Source organism: Bos javanicus, chromosome 13 (assembly GCF_032452875.1).
Source record: "Bos javanicus breed banteng chromosome 13, ARS-OSU_banteng_1.0, whole genome shotgun sequence".
Classification (NCBI taxonomy): Eukaryota; Metazoa; Chordata; class Mammalia; order Artiodactyla; family Bovidae; genus Bos; species Bos javanicus.
This window is the reverse complement of record NC_083880.1, coordinates 2,629,784-2,644,268: the sequence shown is the minus strand read 5'-3', so window position 1 is coordinate 2,644,268 and position 14,485 is coordinate 2,629,784. Positions and strand designations below refer to the sequence as shown.

Sequence of the window (14,485 nt, the reverse complement as noted above, 5' to 3'; positions counted from 1 at the left end):
TTAGCCATCTTTATGTCTTCTTTGGAGAAATGTCTGTTAGGTCTTTTTCCCACTTTTTGATTGGGTTGTTTGTTTTTCTGTTGTATGAGCTGCTTATATATTTTGGGAATTAATCCTTTGTCAGTAGTTTCATTTGTTATTATTTTCTCCCATTCTGAGGGTTCTCTTTTAACCTTGCTTATAGTTTCCTTTGCTCTGCAAAAGCTTTTAAGTTTAATCAGGTTCCACTTGTTTACTTTTATTTTTATTTCCGTTACTGTAGGAAGTGGGTCATAGAGGATCTTGCTTGGATTTATGTCATTTGAGTGTTCTGCCTATGTTTTCTTTGAAGAGTTGTATAGTTTCTGGTCTTACATTTAGGTCTTTAGTCCATTTTGAGTTTATCTTTGTGTATGGTGTTAGGAAGTGTTCTAATTTCATTCTTTTGCATGTGGCTGTCCAGTTTTCCTAGCACCACTTATTGAAGAGGCTGTCTTTGCCCCATTGTATATTCTTGCCTCCTTTGTCAAAAATAAGGTACCCACAGGTGCATGCATTTATTTCTGGGCTTTCTATCTTATTCCATTGGTCTATATTTCTGTTTTTGTGCCAGTATCATACTGTCTTGATGACTGTAGCTTTGTAGTATAATTTGAAGTCAGGAAGGTTGATTCCTCCAGCTCCATTCTTCTTTCTCAAGGCTGCTTTGGCTACACAGGGTCTTCTGTGTTTCCATATGAATTGTGAAATTTTTTGTTCTAATTCTGTGAAAAATTGCCATTAGTAATTTGATAGGCATCGCACTGAACTTGTAGATTACATTTGGTAGTATAGTTATTTTCACAATACTGATTCTTCCTACTCAGGAATATGGAATAAATTTCCATCTGTTTATGTTGTCTTTGACTTATTTCATTAGTGTCTTATAATATTCTGCATATATTTCTTTTGTCTCCTTAGGTAAATTTATTCCTAGATATTTAATTCTTTTTGTTGCAATGATAAATGGAATTGATTCCTTAATTTCTCTTTCTGATTTTTCATTGTTAGTATATAGAAATGCAAGTGATTTCTCTGTATTGATGTTGTATCCTCAACTTTGCTGAATTCACTAATTAGCTCTAGCAATTTTCTGATGCTGGGAGGGATTGGGGGCAGGAGGAAAAGGGAACGACAGAAGATGAGATGGCTGGATGGCATCACTGACACTATGGATGTGAGTCTTAGTGAAATCTGCGAGTTGGCGATGGACAGGGAGGCCTGGCGTACTGCGATTCATGGGGTCGCAAAGAGTCGCACATGACTGAGCGTCTGAACAGAACTGAACTGAACTGAATTTTCTGATGCTATCTTTAGGATTTTCTATGTACAGTATCATGTCATCTGCAAACAGTGAGAGCTTTACTTATTTTCTGATCTGGATTTCTTTTATTTCTTTTTCTTCTCCAGTTGATGTAGCATACTTCCAGAACTATGTTGAATAATAGTGGTGAGAGTGGACACCCTTGTCTTGTTTCTGATCTTAAGGGGAATTCTTTCGGTTTTTCACCATTGAAAATAATGTTTGCTGTAGGCTTATCATATATGGACTTTACTATGTTGAGGTAGGTTCCTTCTATGCCCATTTTCAGAAGTTTTAATCATAAATGTGTGCTGAATTTTGTCAAAGGTTTTTCTGCATCCAATGAGATTATCATATGGTTTTTGTCTTTCAGTTTGTTAATGTGGTGTATCACATTGATTGATTTGCATATATTGAAGAATCCTTGCATCTGTGGAATAAACCCAACTTGATCACAGTGGGTTTCTTGATCACAGCTTTTTGATGTGTTCCTGAATTCTGTTTACTAGAATTTTGTTGAGGATTTCTGCATCTATGTTCATCAGTGATATTGACCTGTAGTTTTCTTTTTTTGTGTTGTCTTTGTCTGGTTTTGGTATTAGGGTGATGGTGGCCTCATAGAATGTGTTTGGAAGTGTTCCTTCCTCTTCAATTTTTTGAAGAGTTTTGGAAGGATAGGCACTAGTTCTTCTCTAAATGTTTGACAGAATTCTCCTATGAAGCCATTCGGTCCCAGGCTTTGGTTTTTTGGGAGATTTTTTTTATCACAGTTCAATTTCAGTGCTTGTAATTGGTTCGTTCATAATTTCTATTTCTTCTTGGTTCAGTCTTGGAAGATTGAACTTTTCTAAGAATCTGTCCATTTCTTCCATGTTATCCATTTTACTGCCATATAGTTGTTCATAATAGTTTCTTATAATCCTTTGTATTTCTGCATTGTCTGTTGTAACCTCTCCTTTTCATTTCTAATTTTGTTGATTTGATTTTTCTCTCTTTTTTTCTTGATGAATCAGCTGAAAGATTTGTCAACTTTGTTTATCTTTCAAAGAACCAGCTTTTAGTTTTATTAATCTTTACTATTATTTCTTTCATTTCTTTTTCATTTATTTCTTCTCTGATGTTTATAATTTCTTTTGTTCTACTAATTTTGAGGGGTTTTTTGTTCTTGTTTTTCCAGTTGTTTTATGTGTAAAGTTAGGTTGTCTATTTGATGTTTTTCTTGTTTCTTGAGGTAGAATTGTATTGCTTTGAACTTCTCTCTTAAAACTGCTTTTGCTGTATCCCCTAGGTTTTGAGTTGTCATGTTTTCATTGTCGTTTGTTTCTAGAATTTTTTTTTTTATTTCCCTTTTGAGTTCTTTAGCAACCTGTTGGTTATTTAGAAATGTATTGTTTAATCTCCATGTGTTTGTTACTGTTTTTTTTTTTTTCTTGTAATTGGTATCTAGCCTCATAGTATTGTAGTCAGAGACAATGCTTGATAAGGCTTCAATTTTCTTAAATTTACTGAAGTTTGATTTGTGACCCAAGATGTGGTTTATCCTGGAGAATGTTCCATGTGAACTTGGGAAGAAGGTGTATTCTTCTGCATTTGGATGAAATGTCCTGAAGATATCAGTGAGATCCACTTCATCTAATGTATCATTTAATACTTGTGTTTCCTTATTAATTTTCTGTTTTGATGATCTGTCCATTGGTATGCTGCTACTGCTAAGTTGCTTCAGTTGTGTCCAACTCTGTGCAACCCCATAGACGACAGCCCACCAGGCTCCCCTGTCCCTGGGATTCTCCAGGCAAGAACACTGGAGTGGGTTGCCATTTCCTTCTCCAGTGCATGAAAGTAAAATATGAAACGAGATGCCAGTCCAGGTTCGATGCACGATACTGGATGCTTGGGGCTAGTGCACTGGGACGACCCAGAGGGATGGTATGGGGAGGGAGGAGGGAGGAGAGTTCAGGAGGGGGAACACATGTATACCTGTGGTGGATTCATTTTGATATTTGGCAAAACTAATACAATTATGTAAAGTTCAAAAATAAAATAAAAAAAAAAAAAAGACCAAAAAAAAAATCAGCCACCTCCCCCCCCCCCCAAAAAAAAAGTGAAAGTGAAGTTGCTCAGTCATGTCTGACTCTTCGCGACCCCATGGACTGCAGCCTACCAGGCTCCTCCACCCATGGGATTTTCCAGGCAAGAGTACTGGAGTGAGCTGCCATTGCCTTCTCTGAAGCTCATTGGTATGAGTGGGCTGTTAAAATCTCCTACTATTATTGTGTTACTGTCAATTTCTCCTTTTATGTGTGTTAGTGTTTTTCTTATGTAGTAAGGTGCTCCTGTGTTTGGTGCAAAGATATTTACAATTGTTATCTCTTCCTCCTGGATTGACCTCTTGATTATTATGTAGTGCCCTTCCTTATCTCTTGTATTCTTTATTTTAAGGTCTATTTTGTCTGGTATGAGGATTGTTACTCCAGCTTTCTTTTGCTTGCCATTGCATGGAATATATTTTTCCATCCTCTCACTTTCAGTCTATATGTGTCTTTAGGTCTGAAGTGGGTTTATTGTAGACAGAATATCTATGGGTCTTATTGTTGCATCCATTCAACCAGTCTGTGTCTTTTGGTCAGAGCATTTACATCCATTTACATTTAAAGTAATTATTGACATATATGTTCCTATTGCCATTTTCTTAACTGTTTGGGGTTGATATTTTAGATCTTTTTATTCTTTTGTACTTCTTGACTATATAAGTCCCTTTAACATTTGTTGTAAAGCTGGTTTGGTGGTAATGCATTCTCTTAACTTTTGCTTCTCTGAAAAGCTTTTTATTTCTCCATCAATTTTGAATGAGATCCTTGCCGAGTGCAGTAATCTTTTTTGTAGATTTTTCCTTTTCAGTACTTTAAATATATCCTGCCATTCTCTTCTGGCCTGCAGAATTTCTGCTGAAAGATCAGCTGTTAAACATATGGGGTTTCCCTTGTATGTTTCTTGTTGCTTTTCCCTTGCTGCTTTTAATATTCTTCCTTTGTGTTTAGTCTTTTTTAGTTTGATTAGTATGTGTCTTGGGGTTTCCAGAGTTATTTCTCCACTGATCTCCAGTAGTATATTGGGCACCTACCGACCTGGGGAGTTCCTCTTTCAGTATCCTATCATTCTGCCTTCTCATACTGTTCATGGGGTTCTCAAGGCAAGAATACTGAGGTGGTTTGCCATTCCTTTCTCCAGTGGACCACATTCTGTCAGACCTCTCCACCATCACCCGCCCATCTTGGGTGGCCCCACATGGCATGGCTTAGTTTCATTGAGTTAGACAAGGCTGTGGTCCGTGTGATTAGCTTGACTAGTTTTCTGTGATTATGGTTTCAGTGTGTCTGCCCTCTGATGCCCTCTCGCAACACCTACCGTCTTACTTGGGTTACTCATACCTTTGATGTGGGATATCTCTTCAGGGCTGCTCCAGGAAAGCATGGCCACTGGTCCTTACCTTGGAAGAGAGGTATCTCCTCACCGCCAACCCTCCTGACCTTGAACGAGGAGAAGCTCCTCTTGGCCCTCCTGCATCCACATAGCCACTGCACCTTGGACGTGGGGTTGCTCCTGGAGATCAGTGGAGAAATAACTCCAGAAAGAATGAAGGGATGGAGCCAAAGCAAAAACAATGCCCAGTTGTGGATGTGACTGGTGATAGAAGCAAGGTCCGATGCTGTAAAGAGCAATATTGCATAGGAACCTGGAATGTCAGGTCCACGAATCAAGGCAAATTGGAAGTGGTCAAACAGGAGATGGCAAGAGTGAACATCGACATTCTAGGAATCAGCAAACTAAAATGGACTGGAATGGGTGAATTTAACTCAGATGACCATTATATCTACTACTGTGGGCAGGAATCCCTTGGAAGAAATGGAGTAACCATCATAGTCAACAAAAGAGTCCAAAATGCAGTACTTGGATGCAATTTCAAAAATGAAAGAATGATCTCTGTTCATTTCCAAGGAAAACCATTCAATATCACAGTAATCCAAGTCTATGCCCCACCAGTAATGCTGAAGAAGCTGAAGTTGAATAGTTCTATGAATACCTACAAGACCTTTTAGAACTAACCCCCCAAAAAGATGTCCTTTTCATTATAGGTGACTGGAATGCAAAAGTAGGAAGTCAAGAAACACCTGGAGTAACAGGCAAATTTGGCCTTGGTACATGGAATGAAGCAGGTCAAAGGCTAATAGAGTTTTGCCAAGAGAATGCACTGGTCATAGCAAACACCTTCGTCCAACAACACAAGAAAAGACTCTACACACAGACATCACCAGATGGTCAACACCGAAATCAGATTGATTTTATTCTTTGCAGCCAAAGATGGAGAAGCTCTATACAGTCAGCAAAAACAAGACCGGGAGCTGACTGTGGCTAAGACCATGAACCCCTTGTTGCCAAATTCAGACTTAAATGGAAGAAAGTGGGGAAAACCACTAGACCATTCAGGTATGACCTAAATTAAATCCCTTATTATTATACAGTGGGAGTGGGAAATAGATTTAAGGGACTAGATCTGAAAGATAAAGTACCTGATGAACTATGGATGGAAGTTCGTGACATTGTACAGGAGACAGGGATCAAGACCATCCCCATGGAAAAGAAATGCAAAAAAGCAAAATGGCTGTCTGGGGAGGCCTTACAAAGAGAAGTGAAAAGCAAAGGAGAAAAGGAAAGATATAAGCATTTGAATACAGAATTCCAAAGAATAGCAAGAAGAAAAGAAAGCCTTCCTCAGTGATCAATGCAAAGAAATAGAGGAAAACAACAAAATGGGAAAGACTGGAGATCTCTTCAAGAAAATTAGAGATACCCAGGGAACATTTCATGCAAAGATGGGCTTGATAAAGCACAGAAATGGTATGGACCTAACAGAAGCAGAAGATATTAAGTAGAGGTGGCAAAAATACACAGAAGAACTGTACAAAAAAGATCTTCACGACCCAGATAATCATGATGGTGTGATCACTGACCTAGAGCCAGAAATCCTGGAATGTGGAGTCAAGTGGGTCTTAGAAAGCATCACTACGAACAAAGCTAGTGGAGATGATGGAATTCCAGTTGAGCTGTTTCAAATGCTGGAAGATGATGCTGTGAAAATGCTGCACTCAATATGCAAGCACATTTGGAAAAGTCAGCAATGGCCACAGGACTGGGAAACGTCAGTTTTCATTCCAATTCCAAAGAAAGGATATGCCAAAGAATGTTCAAACTACCACACAATTGCACTCATCTCACATGCTAGTAAAGTAATGCTCAAAATTCTCCAAGCCCGGCTTCAGCAATACGTGACCCATGAACTTCCAGATGTTCAAGCTGGTTTTAGAAAAGGCAGAGGAACCAGAGATCAAATTGCCAACATCTGCTGGATCATCGAAAAAGCAAGGAGTTCCAGAAAAACATCTATTTCTGCTTTATTGACTATGCCAAAGCCTTTGACTGTGTGGATCACAAGAAACAGTGGAAAATTCTGAAAGAGATGGGAATACTAGACCACCTGACCTGCCTCTTGAGAAACCTATATGCAGGTCAGGAAGCAGCAGTTAGAACTGGACATGGAACAAAAGACTGGTTCCAAATAGGAAAAGGAGTATATTGTCACCCTGCTTATTTAACTTACATGCAGAGTGCATCATGAGAAACGCTGGGCTGGAAGAAGCACAAGCTGGAATCAAGATTGTCAGGAGAAATATCAGTAACCTCAGATATGCAGATGACACCACCCTTATGGCAGAAAGTGAAGAGGAACTAAAAAGCCTCTTGATGAAAGTGAAAGTGGAGAGTGAAAAAGTTGGCTTAAAGCTCAACATTCAGAAGACGAAGATCATGGCATCTGGTCCCATCACTTCATGGGAAATAGATGGGGAAACAGTGAAAACAGTGTCAGACTTTATTTTTCTGGGCTCCAAAATCACTGCAGATGGTGAGTGCAGCCATGAAATTAAAAGACGCTTACTCCTTGGAAGGAAAGTTATGACCAACCTAGATAGCATATTGAAAAGCAGAGACATTACTTTGCCAACAAAGTTTGTCTAGTCAAGGATATGGTTTTTCCTGTGGTCATGTATGGATGTGAAAGTTGGATTGTGAAGAAGGCTGAGCACCGAAGAATTGATGCTTTTGAACTGTGGTGTTGGAGAAGACTCTTGCGAGTCCCTTGAACTGCAAGGAGATCCAACCAGTGCATTCTGAAGGAGATCAGCCCTGGGATGTGTTTGGAAGGAATGATGCTAAAGCTGAAACTCCAGTACTTTGGCCTCCTCATGGGAAGAGTTGAGTCATTAGAAAAGACTCTGATGCTGGGAGGGATAGGGGGCAGGAGGAGAAGGGGATGACAGAGGATGAGATGGCTGGATGGGCTCACTGACTCGATGGACGTGAGTCTGAGTGAACTCCGGGAGTCGGTGATGGACAGGGAGGCCTAGCGTGCTGCGATTCATGGGGTCGCAAAGAGTCCTACACAACTGAGTGACTGAACTGAACTGAACTGAAGGTTGGCGCAGTGGTTTGTGTAAGCTTCCTGCAGGGTGAGATTTGTGCTGAGTTTGTTTGTTTTTCCTCTGATGGGCAAGGTGAGGTGGTAATCCTGTCTGCTGGTGATTGGGTTTGTATTTTTTGTTTGTTTGTTGTTTAGATGTGGCATCCTGCACAGGGTGCTCCTGATGGTTGGGTGATGCTGGGTTTGTATTCAAGTGGCTTCCTTTGTGTGAGTTCTCACTATTTGATACTCCCTATGATTAGATCCGTGGTAGTCTAGGATCTTGGAGTCAGTGCTCTCATTCCAAAGGTTCAGAGTTTTATCTCTGGTCAGAAGAGAAGATTCCACAAGTGGTTTATTATGGCATTAAGTGGGAGTAAAACAAATAGCCAAAAATGAGAAACCAAAGATGAACCCCAAACAAATGGCAGTTACCAAATCAGGCAAATAATAATTAAAATAATGTAATATACGCATATACGTATACATCTATAAGCAAAATCAAAACAGTCCAACAAAAATAAAGTACAATAGATTGACCTGGCAAACAAAGGAAATAAAAATTGTCTCTACCAGTTAATAACAAAGGTAACTAAAGCACAAACTGGAAAACAAAACCAAAGAAATGTGCCAAAAGGAGAATAAAGCAATATAAACAAAACTAACAAATACGTTAAGAGGAAAGGAAAGGAGGAAAAGAAAGAGTAGCTATGCAAATTTAAATAGAGGTATATAAGGAGATTTATAGACAAGATTAACTGCAAGGGGAAATGAACACTAAGAAAAGCAAACAAAGGAATAAATGTAGAAAAATAGGTTTAAAAAATTAGATTCATTTTGATATTTGGCAAAACTAATACAATTATGTAAAGTTTAAAAATAAAATAAAATTAGAAAAAAAATACAAAAATAAATAAATAAATAAATAAAAAGAGAAAGATAAAAAGGAAGAAAAAAAAAAAGGAAAACTCCACAGAACTGCAGAAGCCCAACATAGAGGCAGAGGTTGGGCCTGACAACCTCTATATATAACAACAATAAAAAAAAAAAAAAAAAGTGAGAAAAAAAAAAAAGCTCATAAGCTTAGTTAGATCTCATAGTGCCAATAAAATCAGTAACTACAACAGCAGGGGGGAAAGGGAAAAAAAGAAAAAATTCTAAAAGAATCTACAAAACAAGTCAAAACATAAGAATAATAAATGTTTTTCTTGAGTCTCTGCTGTCAGAGTCCCTCTCTGGGAGTCACAGTCCACCTCACCTCCCTAGAATGCCCTCAAACACTGTGCTGGTCTCTGGACCTGCTGTGGGGGCAGCTCAGATTCTAATCTGGTCCTGCTCCTGTGTGTCTTGCCTCTAATGTCCACAGCTATCAGAACTAGTGTGTTTCCTTTTGTGGGAGCTCTCAGTGTCCTTTTATATATTCTATAGACACAGAGTCTGCCTAGTGGATCGTGTGGATTTAATCTGAAGCTTGTACAGCTGGTGGGAAGGTTTGGGGTCTTCTTCCCCTGGGTTTCAATTGTGGCTTTATTTCCACCTCTGCATGTGGGTTGTCCACTTGTGTTTGTTCCTGAGGCTGCCCTGGAGAACTTGAGTTTGCCCCAGTGAGGGCCAGATATGCAGGTGGTGCACCTGCTTGGGTCACAGGTACTCAGGGGAGTTGGGGACTAGGGCAGCAGGAGGTGTAGTGCTCTAGAAGGGTATGGCAACCAGTATTGGGCAATACACTCCATTATTCTTGCCTGGAGAACCCCCTGGACAGAGAACCCTGGCAGGCCACAGTCCACAGGGTCGCAAAGAGTTGGACACGACTGAAGTGACCCTGCATGCATAGATGCAAGACTTTTTTTGCCTGTGGCAGCTCTGTCCCAGTGAGGGTTGAGCATGAAGATGGCGCAGCTGGTGGGCTTGTGGGGACCCTGGCAGCACCAAGTGTTCAGGGATACAGACTGCCTCTGTTGCAGGAGTTTTGGCCCTATCAGAGTCTTTTTTCGAACCTCTTGTAGCTGGAGATCAGAAGGCCTCTTTGGCCAGTCTTTCTCTGTAGCTCTGCCCAGTCTGGCACTTAGAGGGCTCCCTTGCCTGGGGTCCTTCTATGTTATTCGGCATGTCTGGCACTTAAAGGGGCACTCTGGGTGGGGTCCTACTCTGTATTTTGGTGCATCAGTCTCTTAAAGGAGAACCCTAGGTGGGGTACTACTCTATAGTTCAGTGCATCAGGCATTTGATGGGCCAGCCTCTCTATTGTTCAGCTCCTGATGCTGGTGTGTAGTGAGAGAGAGAGGCTATGGTGATGGCTCCACCCACTACGTCTGACTCGGCAGTATCGCCTTGCTTCCATGGCTGCCTAGCTTTCCTCCACAGGCATTTCCCACCACAATCTCCTCCCTCACATCCCCTCGATCCATCTCTCCACAGTCAACAGCAGCCCTCGCCCTGGGATTGCTCCACAATCCCCAAACTCCAGCTCCCAGCCGCTGCACCTTCCATGGGACCTGTGTCCCTGTCCAGGGTTTGTATGGCTGAGGCAAGGACTGTCTCATTCTTATTCCGTTTTGGCTGCCACAGATCAGCTGTTTCATTCTCAGTCTTAAATGTTTCTCCTCTGACTCAGACAGGTGCCCCAGTGTGGGGATCAGACCTCTGCTTCAGTTCCCCCACCTGCCGAGAGCAGGTCCAGTCCTACTAACACTCCTGTTTTTTCCCCTAGTTCCTTCATCCTACAGAGTTTTGCGTGGTTCTATATATTCTTTCAGAGAAGGCAATGGCAACCCACTCCAGTACTCTTGCCTGGAAAATCCCATGGACAGAGGAGCCTGGTGGGCTGCAGTCCATGGGGTTGCTAAGAGTCAGGCGCGACTGAGCGACTTCACTTTCACTTTTCACTTTTATACATTGGAGAAGGAAACAGCAACCCACTCCGGTGTTCTTGCCTGGAGAATCCCAGGGATGGGGGAGCCTGCTGGGCTGCCATCTATGGGGTCGCACAGAGTCAGACACAACTGAAGCGACTTAGCAGCAGTAGCAGCAGCATATATTCTTTTCCGCTGGTCAGGTCCTCCTGTCTGCTCTCAGCTGGAGTTCTGCATGCACTTCTGTGTCTGAAGGTATATTCCTGATGTATCCATGGAGAGAGATGTACTCCACATCCTCCTACTCCTCTGCCATCTTGTTCTCTCCCCTCATATGGTTTTATCAATTCTGAAATTGCATTTCCTGGCAGGATGACTTCTTCTGATACTCTGAAATATATGAAGAGAGTCTCACAAGACTTTAAGAGGAAGCTGTGTCTACCTATATTTTTTCAGACTTTGAACACTTTGGAACTGAGTTTCTAGAATCATCCTTCTGTTTCTACACAAAACATCACCTTCTGCAAATCCTATTGATCGAAGGAATGGTAGTTTAAAACACAGGGCATGCTTTTGCAATGGCGATTTTACTAAGAAATTACTTCCTATGAACTACAATTAAATCAGAGTTAAATTTAACCAGTTTAAAATTTTGAGAAGTAAATTTAATTGGAAAAATTTTGCAGCAGGCTTAAAACATAAAATCTGTATTCTTAAGGAAGTCTTAAATGTCCTTCAAATGCATTAGAAAGTAGATAGTGGAAGTATAAAATCTTTGCTGTTTGTGTCACAAAGTATTGGCATTGTTATAGAAAAAAATGTCTCGGAAATATCACGTTGTATACCTACAGTTAACTAATGCACATAATGAAATAACAGCGGGTATTTCTTATAATCTCAGGCGAAAAATGGAGCCATCTTTTGGAGAGCACTTTGGGTTATGCCTAATCAATAAGGTAGACTCTCAACCTGTAATTATTTTCAAAGAAGTTTTCTTTGAGCTTGTCTGAAATTGGGTGATATCTGGAATTTGTCCTTTTATTAGGATGGACGAGAATAACAGCCTTCAGTTTCTGACTTGTTCACGAGGTATATGAAATCTTTATTAGCCTCTTTATATGCTATCAATAGTATTTATTTTTTGCCCATTTCAATGGCAGTGCATATAATTCACCAGTGTGTATTCATCCAATCCTCATTATTGATGGATTTTGTATTTTCAAGCCACCTTCTTATGTTTTTGTATTTCTGTGCTTTTTCTTGGTGATTTTGCTGTTGGAAATGTCCACCAGCCATTCACCAGAGCAGAGTGCTAAAGTGTTGTCTAGTGTTCCTAAATGCTGGGAGGCTGTGATGTACCTTATCGAGTATCCATGTGTCTTGGATAAACTTGGCTCAGGCATGAGTTACAGTATTCTTGGCTGTGGGTTGACTTTCAATGAATAAACAGGTATTAAATAAGGTCTTGTAGGTCTACAAGGTCTTGATTTCTACACCTACAAGACCTTCTAGAACTAACACCAAAAAAAAAAAAAAAAAAAGACGTCCTTTTCATTACAGGGGAATGGAATGCAAAATTAGAAAGGCAAAAGATACCTGGAATAACAGGCAAGTTTGGTCTTGGTGTACAAAATGAAGCAGGGCAAAGGCCAACAGGGTTTTGCCAAGAGAACGCACTGGTCATAGCATTCACCCTCTTGCAACAACACAAAAGATGACTCTACTCATGGACAACACCGGATGGGCAATACTGAAATCAGATTATCTCCTCTGCAGCCAAAGATGGAATAGCTCTATACAGTCAGCAAAAACAAGACTGGGAGCTGACTGTGGCTCAGATCATGAACTCCTTATTGAAAAATTCAAACTTCAACTGAAGAACATATGGAAAACCACTAGGCCATTCAGGTATGACCTAAACCAAATCCTTTATGATTATACAATGGAAGTGACAAATAAATTCAAGGTATTAGATTTGATAGACAGTGCCTGAAGAATTATGGATGGAGGTTTGTGACATCGTAAAGGAGGCAGTGATCAAAACTACCCCAAGAAAAGAAATGCAAGAAGGCAAAATGGTTGTCTGAGGAGAAAATAGCTGAGAAAAGAGAAGTCAAAGGCAAGGGAAAAGAAAAGATATATCCATCTGAATGCAGAATTCCAAAGAATAGCAAGGAGAGATAAGAAAGCCTTTCTAAGTAATCAGTGCAAAGAAATAAAGGAAGACTAGATTGGGAGAGACTAGAGAGCTCTTCAGGAAAATTAGAGATACCAAGGGAATATTTCATGCAAAGATGGACACAATAAAGGACAGAAATAGTATGGACCTAACAGAAGCAGAAAATACTGAGAAGAGGTGGCAAGAATACACAGAAGAACTATATAGAAAAGATCTTAATGACCCAGATAGCCACGATGGAGTGAACACTCACCTAGAGCCAGACATCCTGGAATGCAAAGTCAAGTGCACTTTAGGAAGCATCATTATGAACAAAGCTAGTGGATGTGATGGAGTTCCAGCTGAGCTATTTCAGATCCTAAAAGATGATGCTATAAAAGTGCTGCACTCAATATGCCAGCAAATTTGGAAAGCTCAGCAGTGGCCACAGGACTGGAAAAGGTCAGTTTTCATTTCAATCCCAAAGAAAGGCAATCCCAAAGAATGTTCAAACTACCAGACAATTGCACTCATTTTACATGCTAACAAGGTAATACTCAAAATTCTCCAAGATAGACTTCAGTGATATGTGAACTGAGAATTTCCAGGTGTACAAGCTGGATATAGAAAAGGCAGAGGAACCAGAGATCAAATTGCTAGTATCCATTGGATCATGGAAAAAGCAAGAGAGTTCCAGAAAAACATCTACTTCTGCTTCATTAACTACACTAAAACTTTTGACTGTGTGGATCACAACAAACTGTGGGAAATTCTTAAAGAAATGGGAAAAACAGACTACCTTACCTGCCTCTTGAGAAACCTGTATGCAGGTCAAGAAGCACCAGTTAGAATCGGATATGTAACAACGGACTGGTTCAGAATTGGAAAAGGAGTACATCCAGGCTGAATATTGTCACCCTGCTTATTTAACTTATATGCAGAGTACATCATGTGAAATGCTGGGCTGGATGAAGCGCAAGCTGAAATCAGTATTGCCAGGAGAAACATCAACAACCTCAGACACGCAGATGACACCACCCTCATTGCAGAAAGCAAAGAGGAACTAAAGAGTCTCTTGCTGAAGGTGAAAAGAGTGAAAAATCTGGCTTAAAACTCAACATTCAGAAAACTAAGATCATTGTATCCAGTCCCATCCCTTCATGGCAAATATGTGGAATAACAATGGCAACAGTGACAGATTTTATATTCTTGGGCTCCAAAATCATTGCAGACAATGACTGCAGCCTTGAAATAACAAGACTCTTGCTCCTTGGAAGAAGAGCTATGACAAACCTAGAAAGCATATTAAAAAGCAGAAACATCACTTTGCTGACAAAAGTTTATATAGCCAAGGCTATGGTTTTTCCAATAGTCATGAGGTATGGATATTAGTGTTCTACTGTAAAGAAGTCTGAATGCCGAGCAATTGCTACTTTCCAATTGTGCTGCTGGAGAAGACTCTTAAGAGTCCCTTTGACTGCAAAGGAGATCAAACCTGTCAATCCTAAAGGAAATCAATCCTAAATATTCACTGGAAGGACTGAGGCTGAAGCTCTAATACTTTGATTACCTTATGCAAAGAGCCAACTTATTGAAGTAGACCTTCATGCTGGAAAGATTGAAGGCAGGGGGAGAAGGGG

At 40.3% G+C, this 14,485-nt stretch overlaps 1 protein-coding gene across 3 annotated transcripts in view; it reads left to right on the top strand.

Moving 5' to 3' along the window:
* PAK5 (p21 (RAC1) activated kinase 5) overlaps nt 1–14,485 on the top strand; it is a 419,175-nt gene that overhangs the window by 187,343 nt on the left and 217,347 nt on the right. The gene's annotated exons all lie outside the window — the stretch shown is intronic.